The sequence below is a fragment of the Pterocles gutturalis genome, unplaced genomic scaffold, assembly GCF_000699245.1.
Source record: "Pterocles gutturalis isolate BGI_N339 unplaced genomic scaffold, ASM69924v1 scaffold36536, whole genome shotgun sequence".
Taxonomy (NCBI): Eukaryota; Metazoa; Chordata; class Aves; order Pterocliformes; family Pteroclidae; genus Pterocles; species Pterocles gutturalis.
The window spans coordinates 26911-40445 of NW_010106704.1; positions in this window are offsets into that span (position 1 = coordinate 26911).

Below are 13535 nucleotides of genomic sequence, written 5' to 3' on the forward strand. Positions count from 1 at the left end.
TTAGACAGGCATTACCCCACAGTGCAGAGCCTTGAACTACTTCAGCTGGTGTTAAAGAAGTGGAGTAGATCCTACCATGGATCAGAATTGCCAGAATATTCCCCAGAAGATCCTAAACGATTATAGGGCCCTTAATGTTACTTTACATGCAGCTGTTGAGAAACTTGCAGGCTTGCAGCTGAGTTATTTGGACAGAGTTTTTCTCGAGTTCTTCCTAGTTGTAGCACTCCATGTACTTGAAACAAAATTAATGCTCCTGAATGGTATCTTAAAGATAGATCTGTCAAGAGAGAAGGAAAGTCAGTGAGAAAAAGGAAAATTCAACAAAAATTTGTAATGCTATAACAATAGCTTACCTTGTTTTTATAAGTTACTAATGTAGGGAGTGGCTGATCTACACAAGTTCTCTGTTAAAGGTCTTTTAAGAAATAAAAGTTAAAGCTTTTGTGGACAATGGAGGAATAATGAAGAGTTAAATAAATTAATTGATTACAAGTTCATAAGGGAAACACTGAAGTTGTAAAGGTCTCGGCAAGTGTGGATAAGATACATCCGCCACAGCCGTACAGGGAAGGCTCAGGACACGTGTCTTTGTTCCCCTGCTGTTTCTTGCCTGGTAGCACTGCCTGGTATTGAGTGCCTTTTGGCTTGTGTGACAGTGAAGGGGCTGTCCTGTGTTACAGCATCATCTGCTACTCACCTATCCATTAGCATCAGCTACAAACAGACCTGCAAACCTGGAGCCACTGTGGAAGTGTGCTGGAGGTTTTGGGGTTTTTTAGCTCTCTGTTACGTTTGAAAACTCATGGAGAGCTGAGAAAATGCAAAAAAGCTTAAGGAAGGAGGAAAAAAAGTATGGTGCTGATCTTTGAAATGAGAACAGACTTGGCAGTTGCCATCCTTGTAAACTTAATTTCAGTTCCTGATTAAAAAAAAAAAAAAAGGCAGAAAATCTACAGGCATTTAGAGGCTAACAAACTGAAGAGTAAGTAAACAACACAGGTTTGTAAATAACATAATAGATTTTGTTGTTATTTTGTATTTTTAATCAAATTATTAAATTAGTAGGAAGAAAATGCAAACCTAGATTGTTGCTGTTTCTTATGAGTGATTTCTGGAAAAATTAATTTAACTTCACTAGAAAAATAAGAGCTCTCAGGAGCTGAGAGTTGAGAATATTGGCTGAGGGACACTAAACAAATTTTCAGAGGATCATAAAGATGGAAAATACCTTAAAGATCAACTAAACTCTTTTTGTGCCAGGGCAAAGTTGTGCATTTGTAATATGTTTTCCAAGTGTTTTTCTTCATCAAATAAATATAATTCAGTTGATGATGACAGTTGTAGTTTTGTGGATATTGTTGATGTTCTAGTTCAATTATTAAACAGTCAACCAAAAGAAAATGTGCTAATGATAATTACATCTGCAGACAGTATTGAGCTGGAAAGTCTTTTGGTTTTCCGAACAGCAAAGTATACCAGTGTCTTAAAGAAAAATGTCTTTGGCCATTGCAGTCACAGTTGTCTCTGTTTCTTTTTTAGGCAATACTTCCACATTAAATTCCAAGGTTAACTTCATCTAGCCAATTTAAAGTGCATTTGCCTTTACATTACAAAAATGTAGTCCTTTGCATGTGAGAGGGCAGATGATGATTGTCATGCTCTGGAAGTGTCAGAAAGATCTGAGTAGCTTTAGTAGACCTCACATTAGATATGAGATGTGTGGCACAGTATAGTGAAAAATAATGCTGACTTTTATCATAATAATTATGAATGTGAGATGGTAAAATCTATCGCTTTGATAGTCCATCTTCATCAGTCTTGGTTCAAAACATTCTTTTTAAAAAAAAAGCCCACCCACCCAAGAAACTCCCATCTGTTTGCTGATTTGGATTGAGGCTGCTCATTAGATGAATAGGTGAGATTCCAGGAGATCCAATAATACTCGCTGCAAGATAGCTGTGTACTCTAAAATGAATAAGACAGTGTCATCACACTGAACACTCAGATCCACATCTTAGTGTAGCAGTGTAGCAGAGATAAAGAGATAACGGCATGCTCCTACAATATGATGATAAGCAACACCTGCACATATAACTTCGTGACATGCCAGTGCCACCAAGAGTATGTTTGGTTTCTTTCTGGTAGGGAATAGCAGTAAGAACTTTTTTTTTTAAAGTGTTTTTATAATACAAAAGTATACCATGTTGGAAATGTTACATTTAATTGCTTACCTGGAAATCAGGGTAGTGAAAAACAAAGCACACAAAAAAGTGCTTTTTATAGAAGCAGTAGTTTTTGCTTTGTCGTTATTTTCTCTCCTTGTAAAAGCAGATGGAGTTTCAGTGGTGAGTGTGTTTTCTCTGTGCAGTTTCTGTGGTGTTTTTTACAGGTTGTCCAATGTCAAATGCAGTGACATTAAGTGGAGAAACCAAAACATTCCAAGATACTTTACATACAAAATTCTTAAGCATATTAAGGCAGTTGTGAAAGTTCCACCTCTTTTGAAAATGTGACCTTAAGCAGAAATGTTCTTCACAGTGTAAGCATTTTATAGTCTTAGAATTTCAAATTACTATTTCACGTACCATTTGTAAAAATCAGGGTAGACCATAAGATAAAATCAATTATTTTCTGAAGCCATTTCATGCATATAAAATATTGCTGATGGTTGTTACTGAGTTAAAAGCAAAGTAACAATGTGTGATGGAGATGCCCTTTCAAAACATAGTAAGAGTATGCCACTTAAAAACAGAAACAGGCTTCTTGGAACAGATTACATTACATCAAGAGGTATTGCTTGTAGAATATAGTTGCTTCCAGAGACTGATGCTTGCCCTTGAGAGGCAGTTCATAATTTGCTCAGTTATTTTTAAGAAAGAATAGTCTGAGTTGAGACTCAAAATGGCTGTAAAGTAGAATAGAATTAAGTGCTAGACAACAGATATATTTTTTAACAAATTAACAGATATATTTTTTAACAAATTTGTTTTATGTAACCTAGCTGAAATCAAAAAAAGGTAGACTTGGTTTAATTGTTGTGCACTTTCACACTTGTATTTATTTAAAGAAAAGACAGGCAGACACATTCTAAAAATTTATTTTCACAGAATCAGCAGAACCTTTAATGTTTCAACAGAATACAACAAATATATATTTAAAAAACCAGTGGTTTAAATAAATGGCTGTGTTAAGTCCAACTTTAATGTAATAATTGTTAGCCACAGTATTGAAAAGGCACTCTCAAATATGATGTGACAAAAATTAAGTTCCAAGAATTTTTGTCATGTCTAATAATTACAGAAATGTGTAAGCACTGAAATTTAAAAAAAAATACGGAACAACTGAACACTGTTTTCACTTAATTATTCTGCTGTGTTTTGGTCTTAAAATCAGAAAGAAAAGTTGATTGCCTAGACAATTCCTATTGCTCACATGAAGACTCTGACCCTTCGAACTGGTCTGTGTGGGTAAAGCCCCTAACCCATGTGGATCATTATGTGAATTCAGAATCTAAATGAAGTGTGAAAATATAAACAGAATAGGTTGTGAAAGGAGAAATGAGATTTGGAAAATTCCCTCAGCCTTAGTAATCTGAAAAGGCTAGGGGGATAGCTAAAGAAATATTTTTTAAAAATAAATGAAATACAGATGTGACAGAACTGAGAGAATTCTGCAGGAGAGAAGAATAAACAGGAAGGGGAATACAGCTGTTGGGGAAAACATTGTTTACACGAGAGAACCAATTTTTTTCTATGGTTGCCACTGCCCAGGAATTCTTACATTTTCCTAAAATGCCTGGGCACATACATAATGTAGTCCATCTGCTTTTACTTCATAAGGTCTTTGCTATTCAGTTATGTGCTACATAGGCTCTGAATGATTACAAAGATGCTATGTTTGCTTTTTCTTCTTCGCTTAATGAAACTCAATTGAAGACAGGATTTTAAAAAATGCAAAAAACAAAAGGTACTGTTCTAACTGGAAAAATGGCTAATATGTCATTTAATCTCTGTTTTAGAGGTATTCTACTTGAACCCTGCTTAGATTTCAAGTGTTTCTTTTGTGATGGCACCATGTGAGGTCTGAAGAGCACTACAGAAAGATTTGGGATTTTTTTCACATGCACAATCTTTCTGAGTTTGTATCTGGACAAAATATAATTAAATTGTTTTGAGTGAAATAAGTGTTATTGATATATTAAACACCAACCAGTAAACTTATGAATCATCATGTATTTATTCTTCTGTTTAACAGCATTGTCAGTTCAGGTGATATAATATAGCTTAGTTGTGTTTATTGCTGGCAAACTGTAGTAATAACAGTGTATGGGATTATGTGCAACAGGCATTGTGTTACAAGTGAATCATGATTGTTAGTGGGTGCCATTTCATATTCTGTGCATAGGCTAAATAAAAAACAAACCACAAAACCTCAACTATAAGACTCCTGCTCCTGCATTAGCACTTTAAACACAGTGGCTTTGCGCTCAGAACTAAATATTAAAGGCAACTTTTGTTTATCATGGTGATCTTGTTACAGGTATCTGTCTGGGAGTGTTGGTGTCACACCCAGCTAGGATTTGCAGCATATATGTCAGTGGCATACCCTGGCACTTTGTACATCCACCCATCCCAAGCGTACCACCGCGCTTCGCATTGGCCAGGATGTTGCAGGCCAGCTTACTGCTTTATCTTTCACTGGGGAAAAATGTTGCTGCACCTGAACTTGAGCTTTTCACACCCCTTACCTAATACCTCCGTCTGCCTACCCAGAAGGGACCAAGAGTCAAATAACAATCTTGCTCAGGCCCTGAAGACTTTAATTTGGATGCAAAGAAATGAAAAATATAAACGACATTTTCTAACGTTGGGAACATTACTCCTAAAAGAGTCAAGGCAACCTTCAAAATACCTACAGTAAATGAGCTGTGTAATAACTAGATCAATAAAATCATGGGCACAGTAGAGGGGTTAGTTTTTTGCTATATGTTTGTTTTCTTTACATTGTCCCAATGTTCTTTCAGTGTTCAAAGGCGTAGTAATCGCCAGTTTCCATTTCCTGCAGGGGCTAACTGTCTAATTGCTCTCCACTTGCTAGCATCCCCCTCTGCACCATGTGTACCAACCATCCTTTTCTCTCCAGTTGTCTCATATGGTTAACACAATTAAGTTATGATAGAGCAATTCTCAGCACTTTGAACGCTAAGTCCAGGTTACTTCTGGTTTAGAACTGAACATGGTCCTTCAGACCTGAAAGCTTATTTCTTTGCTTTTGCCATTTATTTTGGTTAGCCTGCTTCTTACTACAAATGTTTGCAGCCATTTTTGGCTACTCAGACTTTCATCCTATTAAGAAAATGTGGCTGTTTTCCAACTATACAAAGTTATTTCCATCTGTGGAAAGAGCTGTTGGATTCTATCAACTCTCTCCTAGTCATTTGAGGAGAGGAGATGCTCTAAGTTATCAGGACCAAACTCTTCCCTAAAGAGAATATACGTTCATGCACAAAAATGCACACCCGCTGGCAGTGTGGAATAGCATGTGTCCAAGCATGCTGTTGTGGTGGCTAGTGACAACTGCAGGCTGACAGATGTGTGCCCACTACTAGAACTACATTTGGGGCTCATAATGTAGAAGTCTGTCCCCAAACTCTGAAGCAATGCTACTTAGATTAATGTTTTCCTGGTTGCAATTTAAGTCTCCTGGTCACAAGAATAGAAAATCATTGGTAATTATTTTCTTTGTATGTCCTTGCTTCAAGGTCTGCATTAGTGTCAACACTTGGTTTTTTCCCCCCTTTCAGCCTAGTAAAGCACACATCCTGAGCTTGACTAATACTGAAACTTGTTACGAACAGAAAGTTGAGGCGTGTATCTAGGCTTCTTCAAGTAGAAAAAAGCAGACCTTCTGTTAGCAGAGCAGGCCTAGAAGATATATATTTATTGCCTTTCCTTTAATTTGTCATTTCATGTTTGTTCCCTTTTTAAAATAATTTCCATATTGATCCAAGCTGCAAAAATGAGTAAAATTGCTATGAGAAACCTTTCCATCTTAACAGCCTGAGGAGCATGTTATGTTCTGTGCTGGCTGGTAGTCAGAGAGTAGCAGAAGGTGGAAGCTCTCAGGGGTAGAGCTGCTCTCATACACGGTTTATTCCTGTGAAGATCTGATGCGAATGAGTTAGGATAAGAGGCTGCGCAGACTCGTAGCTCTCAGCTGTCACATATCTGACTGCATGACGACTCCCTCCTTTGATGCAGTTTGAAGTTAAACATATTAACCATAAGCAGTTTGTCTTTATACTGGAGGAAAAATAGAGGAGAAGCCTCATGCAGCCAGCAGTGGTGTCAACTGGGATGTAGCTGCTGTCTGCAGCCCTCTCCTGCCCATACCTTCCTTTGAAGGAAGAGCTGCAGCTCTTTGGGGCAAAGCTGCTGAGATTGGACCCTTCCCTATATATACTGGGGATACATTCAGTTGGAACTGGTTTCTTTCTGCACAGGCAGGAGACAGGGAAATTGGTGGGTAACACAAAAGGAGCACAAGGCTATGTATTTGAAGAGTGGAGGAAGATTTTTTTGGAAAGGAAAAGCTAAGAGTACACCTAGCCCTTTTTCTAGGGAAGGGGTACGGCTATGCAGAGATGCTGCTTTTCTGAAAGGTGGTGCCTAAATGAAGCTGAGCTGGTGCAGAACTCTGTGTAAACACTCACTGCATGTTGAGAATAGCATCTATCAACTTAGCTTAAAAATTTTTTCCCCAGCTTCAATTCAAGTAAACAACTATTAATTTGAAATGTCTTGTGTAAACACGCTTAGCATCTCTTTATTTCAAAATATTTTTTAAAACAGTTTAGTTAAGCTGCAGAAGAGTAACATACTTTTTCCATTTCTGGGGCTGTGGGCTTGGAGGCTCTGGAATTTCTTAAGATGGGGCAACTCAGTAATGTTTTTTTGCTTCACCTGATTTTTATGTTGTGCTGTGATCTGAATTCCAATAATGACTTTGAGTGTGGTTAAGACTGTTGCTGCTTTCAGCTTCTTCAGTTTAACAAACTTTCCTTCATTCTGGAGTAGGTAGTGTTTGGAGTAATGAAAGTGATCCACATCTTATATTTGAGAGTTGGTTGCATCCTGTATTTGATAGAATTTTTTTTAAAGCTCATGTAGTGTATTTTCCGTGTATATTCCATTTTATGTTTTATTGCTGTGAACTCATTGCTGGTAGAGCAATTGGATTCATATTCTGGAATTGCACTGTGCTGCTCTGTTTATGGAAGCTGTTGTGAGGCTTAAAGCTAAAGATTTTATTGTCTGGCTTTTGGCTGGATGAACTTGCTGGATTGTGCTGAGAAAAGTTAACTTTGATGAGGGCTGTGTCCAGCTGCTGGGTAAGTGGAAAGGATTCTGCAGAGGCTGCGCTCTTACCAAATGATGTGCCTTGTCTGCCTGCACTGGGCCATGCTAGAGAGGCTGAGATCAGGAAGGAGGAGGAAAATATCTCCGTAATTCCTTAGAAAAAAAACTTCAGAGGTTTTCTGTTGCTGTTGGGCTGTACTTTTCAACATGTGTTTTTTTTCCTTTGAAGGGACTAAATTATTTTTCAATAGTGGAGGAGGAAGTGTACTCCTATTGCTGCAGGGCAGCCGTTTAAGAAAGTTGCTTTTTAGCTCAGAGAGTAGTATTACTTGCCACAGATAGTTTTCCTGTCTCAGAGAAATTTGATTTGTATGTAACAGAACTTTACTGCTGCAAAAACACATTTGGATCCAGGTCTTTGCACTACCATAGCATTGATAGTAGGGAGAAAAATATGTCAAATTCAAGTCAAAAAAGTTAAACAGGTAAGGAAAAACACCACATTCTCTTCAGACAACTTCGATTAGAACACCTTGTTGATTGAATATCAGGAAAACTTTTAGCATATGAATTTAGAGTATCTTTGATGGGCCTGTTCTGATTAAGTATCTAACCCAGTAGTAGAGCTGCTCCAACAATATTTATTTTTATCAAGCTACCTTCTTAAAAATAAAAAAAAAGGAAAAAATATAGCTATGTATACTTTTTCCCAGAGGATTCATGTAGACAATAACACTATTCAGTGCACCACTCTCCTCTTAAACATCACGAGTGAAAGTTTCACTCAGCAGACAACCCTCTAGGACTTGAATGAGGAGAGAGGAGTGTTGCCTGCATGCTTGGGCAATGGATACTGGAAGCTAAGCTAGGCCTGTCCAGGTAGATCCTGTAGGTTTTGGGCATCCATTTCTAGAATTCAAACCCCAGAATATATATGTATATAGGGAGACATGTATCTGTGTATAAGGGGGTACAAAATTTTATTAAAGTACTGAGATCTGAGCTTCTCTCTGCATGGCAGTTATAATTGTAGAAATGTTGGAACATCTCAAAATTTCCCCCACCCGTTATCCAAATGAATCTGTGAATGCAAAGCTTACATGCTGTCATACAGTTACAATATGTGAAGCATTTGTACATGCTTTCTGTTGTTCAGGCATGTTTGAGCATAGGCAGTGTTTGAGTACACCCTGGCAATTGAAACTAAGCACTCTTACCGTTATAAAATTCTGTAACTCAATGTGCTTTTGAATTTTGATAATGGAAAGTCTGCTGTTACACAGGTGTTAGAGAGATTACTACCCTATCTGAAAAGTTCATTTGAAGTATCTGTGCTGCCTTAGACCACAGAACAGAGTTCTCCCACCATGAGAAGGCACAGAGCCAATCTGAATCCAGCATAGCAAACTCACAAACCTGCCTTGACCTGCGAACATACCTCGGGGTTACCTTATTCTTAAGGATGGACATGTTAGTTCAAACAGAAACCCACTGTCTGTCTATCGTCTGTCTTTGTTGGTGACCAATGCTAGCAACCACGGAATTGCAGAGAGCAAGTACTCAGTGGCATTTTCTTGTGGTACTGTAACCAGTGGAAGCATCGTATGACATGGTGGTTTGGGTTTTTTTATAAAATTGTCCAGTTGTCTTTTGAACCAGTGTAAATTCTGGCCATCGCAACAGATTGCTGTGATCAGAGAGCTGCCCTACTGACACAGATGTGTAAAGATGTCCTTGTGTTGAGCTCAAATCACCAGTTTGGTATAATGCCCTCTGGTTCCTGTGTTGGCCGAAGTCTGGTCTTTAACAACTTTTGTGTGTGTGGTCTGGTGGACTTCCATCACACTCTTCCTTCGTCATCTCTTTTTTCTGGGCTGGAAAATCCTAATCTACCATTCTTTTTACAGAAACTAATTTACATCTTTGATCAGACATTTTGTTCTCGCCTGCTTTTTTTTTTCCCCCAGTTCTAAGCCTGAACTGATCTGCCTTGCAGATCCAACCTGGGGTTGAAGAAAAAGAGTGGAAAAAAAAAAAATCTTCATGTCGCCATATAATATTTACGGAATCACATGCATTATGTGCAAGGAGGTTCTCATTTTTCCCCATCCCTGAAGAGACACAAGAGAGTTGGAAAAGGTACATTATAAATCAGCAGATAAACACCAGGCTGGGAAGGAAGTGAGGAAGTAGAAAAAAAGAAAGAGAGAAAGGAGTAAGATAAATGTGTATGTGTTTGCATAAAGGGGAGAGGGAAAGCTTCCTGGTAGGATTAAATTTCTGTGATAGCTGCCATTGAATATATCAGAAGATGGTATAACCAACCTTTGTGTTCTGGGGTTAAAAAGGGAAGAATATTCAAGCTAGCCATAACCTTATATGCTCACAGGGGTCAGAGAATTGCTCACATCTGCTGACTGTCAGTGGTTATGAAGTAAACAATTTTGACCACGGCTTAGTCATTAGTGCCAGGCTGGAGTTACATGGTGTGTGAGCCAACAGGCTCAAGGCAGTAAAATTTTTACAGGCTGAGTACTGAAAAACTTAAGAGGGAAATGTGGCATAACTGTGAAACAAAGAGCAAATTTTTCATATTGTACTGAATAAGATCCACAAAGAAGTCATGGTGCATGTCCACCACCTGGGTGTTTGGTAAATATGATATTTTTATAATATCTTTTAGGAAAAAAAATCTCTATTGGGATTTAAAAATAGCAGTAGTTAACTCAGTGTACCTAATAACATATTTTCTTACCTTATGTTTTTATGTTGCTATTAAAGAAAAAAAATACAGCAATGCTCATTAAGCACTTTGCTCTTTAACATGACATTCTCCTTGACCTGGGACCACAGACACGCATTTCAAACCAGGAGGAAAAAGGCAGGCATCTGACCCAAAGTACTGAGAGGATAAGGACAGGGCCAGAAATTAGGACAAAGTTACATAGGCAAGAGAAAAGAAAAGCAGGAGTCTCTGTAGTCAGAGAAGAGAACAGAGAATGGAAGTAGTAGTTTATCTGAGATACGTTTGTTTTCCGATCACAAAGGCTGCATCTACAGGGACTGGAGATACAAACAGCATGACAGTGTATGTTTGGAGCTCTAGATTAAGCAGCTCTTTTGTATATTTAATCACAATTTCATCTCTTTTGTATATTTAATTCTTTTCTCCTCCCAGACAGCAAATTGCTAATTGCAGCTCTGCAGCTACATTTGCAAGGTTTCTGCAGCAGCTTTTGTGAAGATCTGTGAAATTGTAGCTTAGCTGTCAGCCATGGCAGGAGTCTCCTGGTACAGTTTGAGTGAGCGCAGATCACAGTCCACATCTCTGGCTTGAAAATCTGGAGAGGGAGAGTATCAAAAAGTGTAAGATGTATCTTGAGGACTAGGGGAAATTACTTAAGATGAGGTGTTTCTAAATCAGTATGTCTTGTTTAACAAAGAGAAGATGAAGAGTTGGCTTGACCGTGGTATGGAAGTTGCTGACGCTTCTCAATCTACTCATGAGGAGTTTGTCAAGAATCATGGCTTGGAAGCTTACGCTGGATGAATTCAAATAGTAAATAAGGCATGTATGTACATTCTTATCATTATTAGCAATAAAGGAAATTATTTTTTTTTTCGTGGATGTCACTTAGGTTAGGATTTATCAAACCTAACTTCAGAAATCTGCTGTGTAGATGTCTGCACTTAAACTAGTCTACAAGAGCTCCCTTTACAGACCAGTGGAGAGAAACAGACTCTTTTAGGGTAACAGGAACCAGACTCTTCAGCCACTTGTTTGTGTTGGCCAGATCTCCATCCTTTAGAACAGATCACTGGGTAACAATGTAGATGTCAACGTCTGAGCTAGGCACACCTAACATGTCTTTCTGGAAGACATGCCTTAGGGTAAGTGCAGGAGTAATATTTTGTGATGTTCTGATTTGTTCTGACCTTAAACTTTCTAGCCAAATACATGGCAACTGTCTAGGAATCCTTTTCTAGAAAACCTGCAGAGCTTCCCAAAGCTGGATCAGGTATGAATGACCAAGGCGACAGGAATCCTGCTGTGCACAGGGACAGATTCTAGCAAAAACTGAGCCAAATAGTGACTACAATTTTCCCAAGATTACTATGGGAGTTATAATGTCTCTCCTCAAAGGACTGCTGAAATGGGCCATGTCTTCTTAGACGTGTTGAAAATCACAGAATCACAGAAAATATGGGATCCATTTTGGTGCTTCCTGGAGTTTAAAACTTTGTTACCCACAAATACCTGAATTTTTCTAATAAAGTACTGAAGGAAACATACTGAAGAAAGTAAATTAAGTATAAATCTGCTTTATTTAAAATAGTAGTGGTATTTTTAAAAACTTAATAATTCAACTGAAACTAATGACATCTGATGTATTGTTAAAACTACGAAAACTTAATCTAACACAAAAATACTAAGCTTTCCTTATTTTATAAGTGCAGTGTTTTCTAGGTGGGTAAGGTTTTAAAAGTTGTAATTGCTAGTAGACTTAAAGTGCAGAACATTATCATCCAAGCTTGGAAGATTTTCAGGTTCTGTTCCTTTCTGGGAGATGATACTCTAATGATAAATGTATATATATGAATGTGTGTATATATAGTTTAGGTTCTAAGCAATGCAACTTTGCAAAGTTCCTTCAGTATAGCTTCTTTAAAAGTTCTTATATTTTTTCTCTTCAAATTATAATTTATTCAGTGCCTTAGGGCAGCATGGCCTGTTAAGAGGCAGAAGTAAGAGCTGTCAGAGTGTGATCGCTTTCCTGATGAAGAAATAATTAAACCCCCAGTTGTTCTATAGCATAGTACAGCATCACAAGCAGAGGTGGGAACAGAACACAAAAAAACCCCGTTCTATGAATTTCATGCACTTGAGAAGTTCTGCTGAATTATCAGTTGCTTGCTGCACACTAATTTAGAGCTGTGTGTCATAAAAGCTATCATGGGTCAGTGTAAAGTGTTCATGTGAAATTTAGTTCTGTCATATAATCCTTTCCTTGCCACAAATATTCTTGTGTCTATAGCATCTTTATTAGACCTTTCTGAGGGTAACAAAAGGAAAAGTGAGAGAGGAGTTTAAAATCCTCTGGCCTTACCCAGGAGAAATTGCAAAAAAACCCCTTGGAATTTTAAGTAGAAGGGTTCAATTTTATCTTCACACCGGTAACGATATGTTTATATTTTTATTATAAATCAGTACAAGCAGAAAAAAAAAACCGAACACTTAAGCCCTGCAAACGCTCCAAATTCTGAGATCAGGAGCACAGCTGAAAACTGGAGTTTGCCTGAACCTGTTATATCCAGACACCCAGTGGCAGTTCTAATGCTTTTTAGCAAATAGGCGTTGCAATAGAAAAGTTTGTAATAGAGTGCCTGCATATCTGTGCAGTGCTGTGGAGGTTTAAAAGAACTGCGCCACACAAATGACGAATGGGGCAGGCTGTTCATGGTCATGTTTACAAGACAGGGATGTTTAGTTGTTTTATTTTGCAAAACAGAACGAGTGGCTGCTATAGTGTTATAATGTTCTGGTGGGGTAGATTCCGCTGTCCTGGGAGCAAGAGTCACTCACCACGGTAGATACCCAGTAAGGGCTGGTTTTCCCAGCGCAATCCTAATTTAGATCTCTGTCCTTGAAACAGTTGGACCTGTACTTAAGTATTCCATAACTCTGGGGCAGACCTGTAATTTATTCAGTACTTTTTGGTATTAGGGATAGTGGGACCCAGTCTCATCGAAACCTTCAGGAACTGCTGTAATATGCATGTTAAATAATAATGAGCAATACTATTGAAATCAAAGGGAATAGTCACGTATTCAAATAAAAATATGAATTATCATCAGAGGCTATTGTTCGTATGTTGAATTAAAACTACTGCAGCTGTTACTTTGTCTCCCAGTCTGATTGCAGAGGTGGGTGAAAAATCCTGGTTTTGACTAAATAATCTCCTTTTTGAGAAGGAAAACTAAGCTTAAGAATGATTCTATCATGCAAATTCAAATAGGGCAGGATTGTGAAAACAGCTAAAATGTAGCTGGTTTGAATGACAAAGTTCATATGAAAGGTGCCAGGTTTGGGGGAATAACATTTCAGTTATAACGTGACTTTTTACTAGTTCCTTCCTCTAGACAGCTTTGTTGTAGTATAAGGAGAGCAAAACA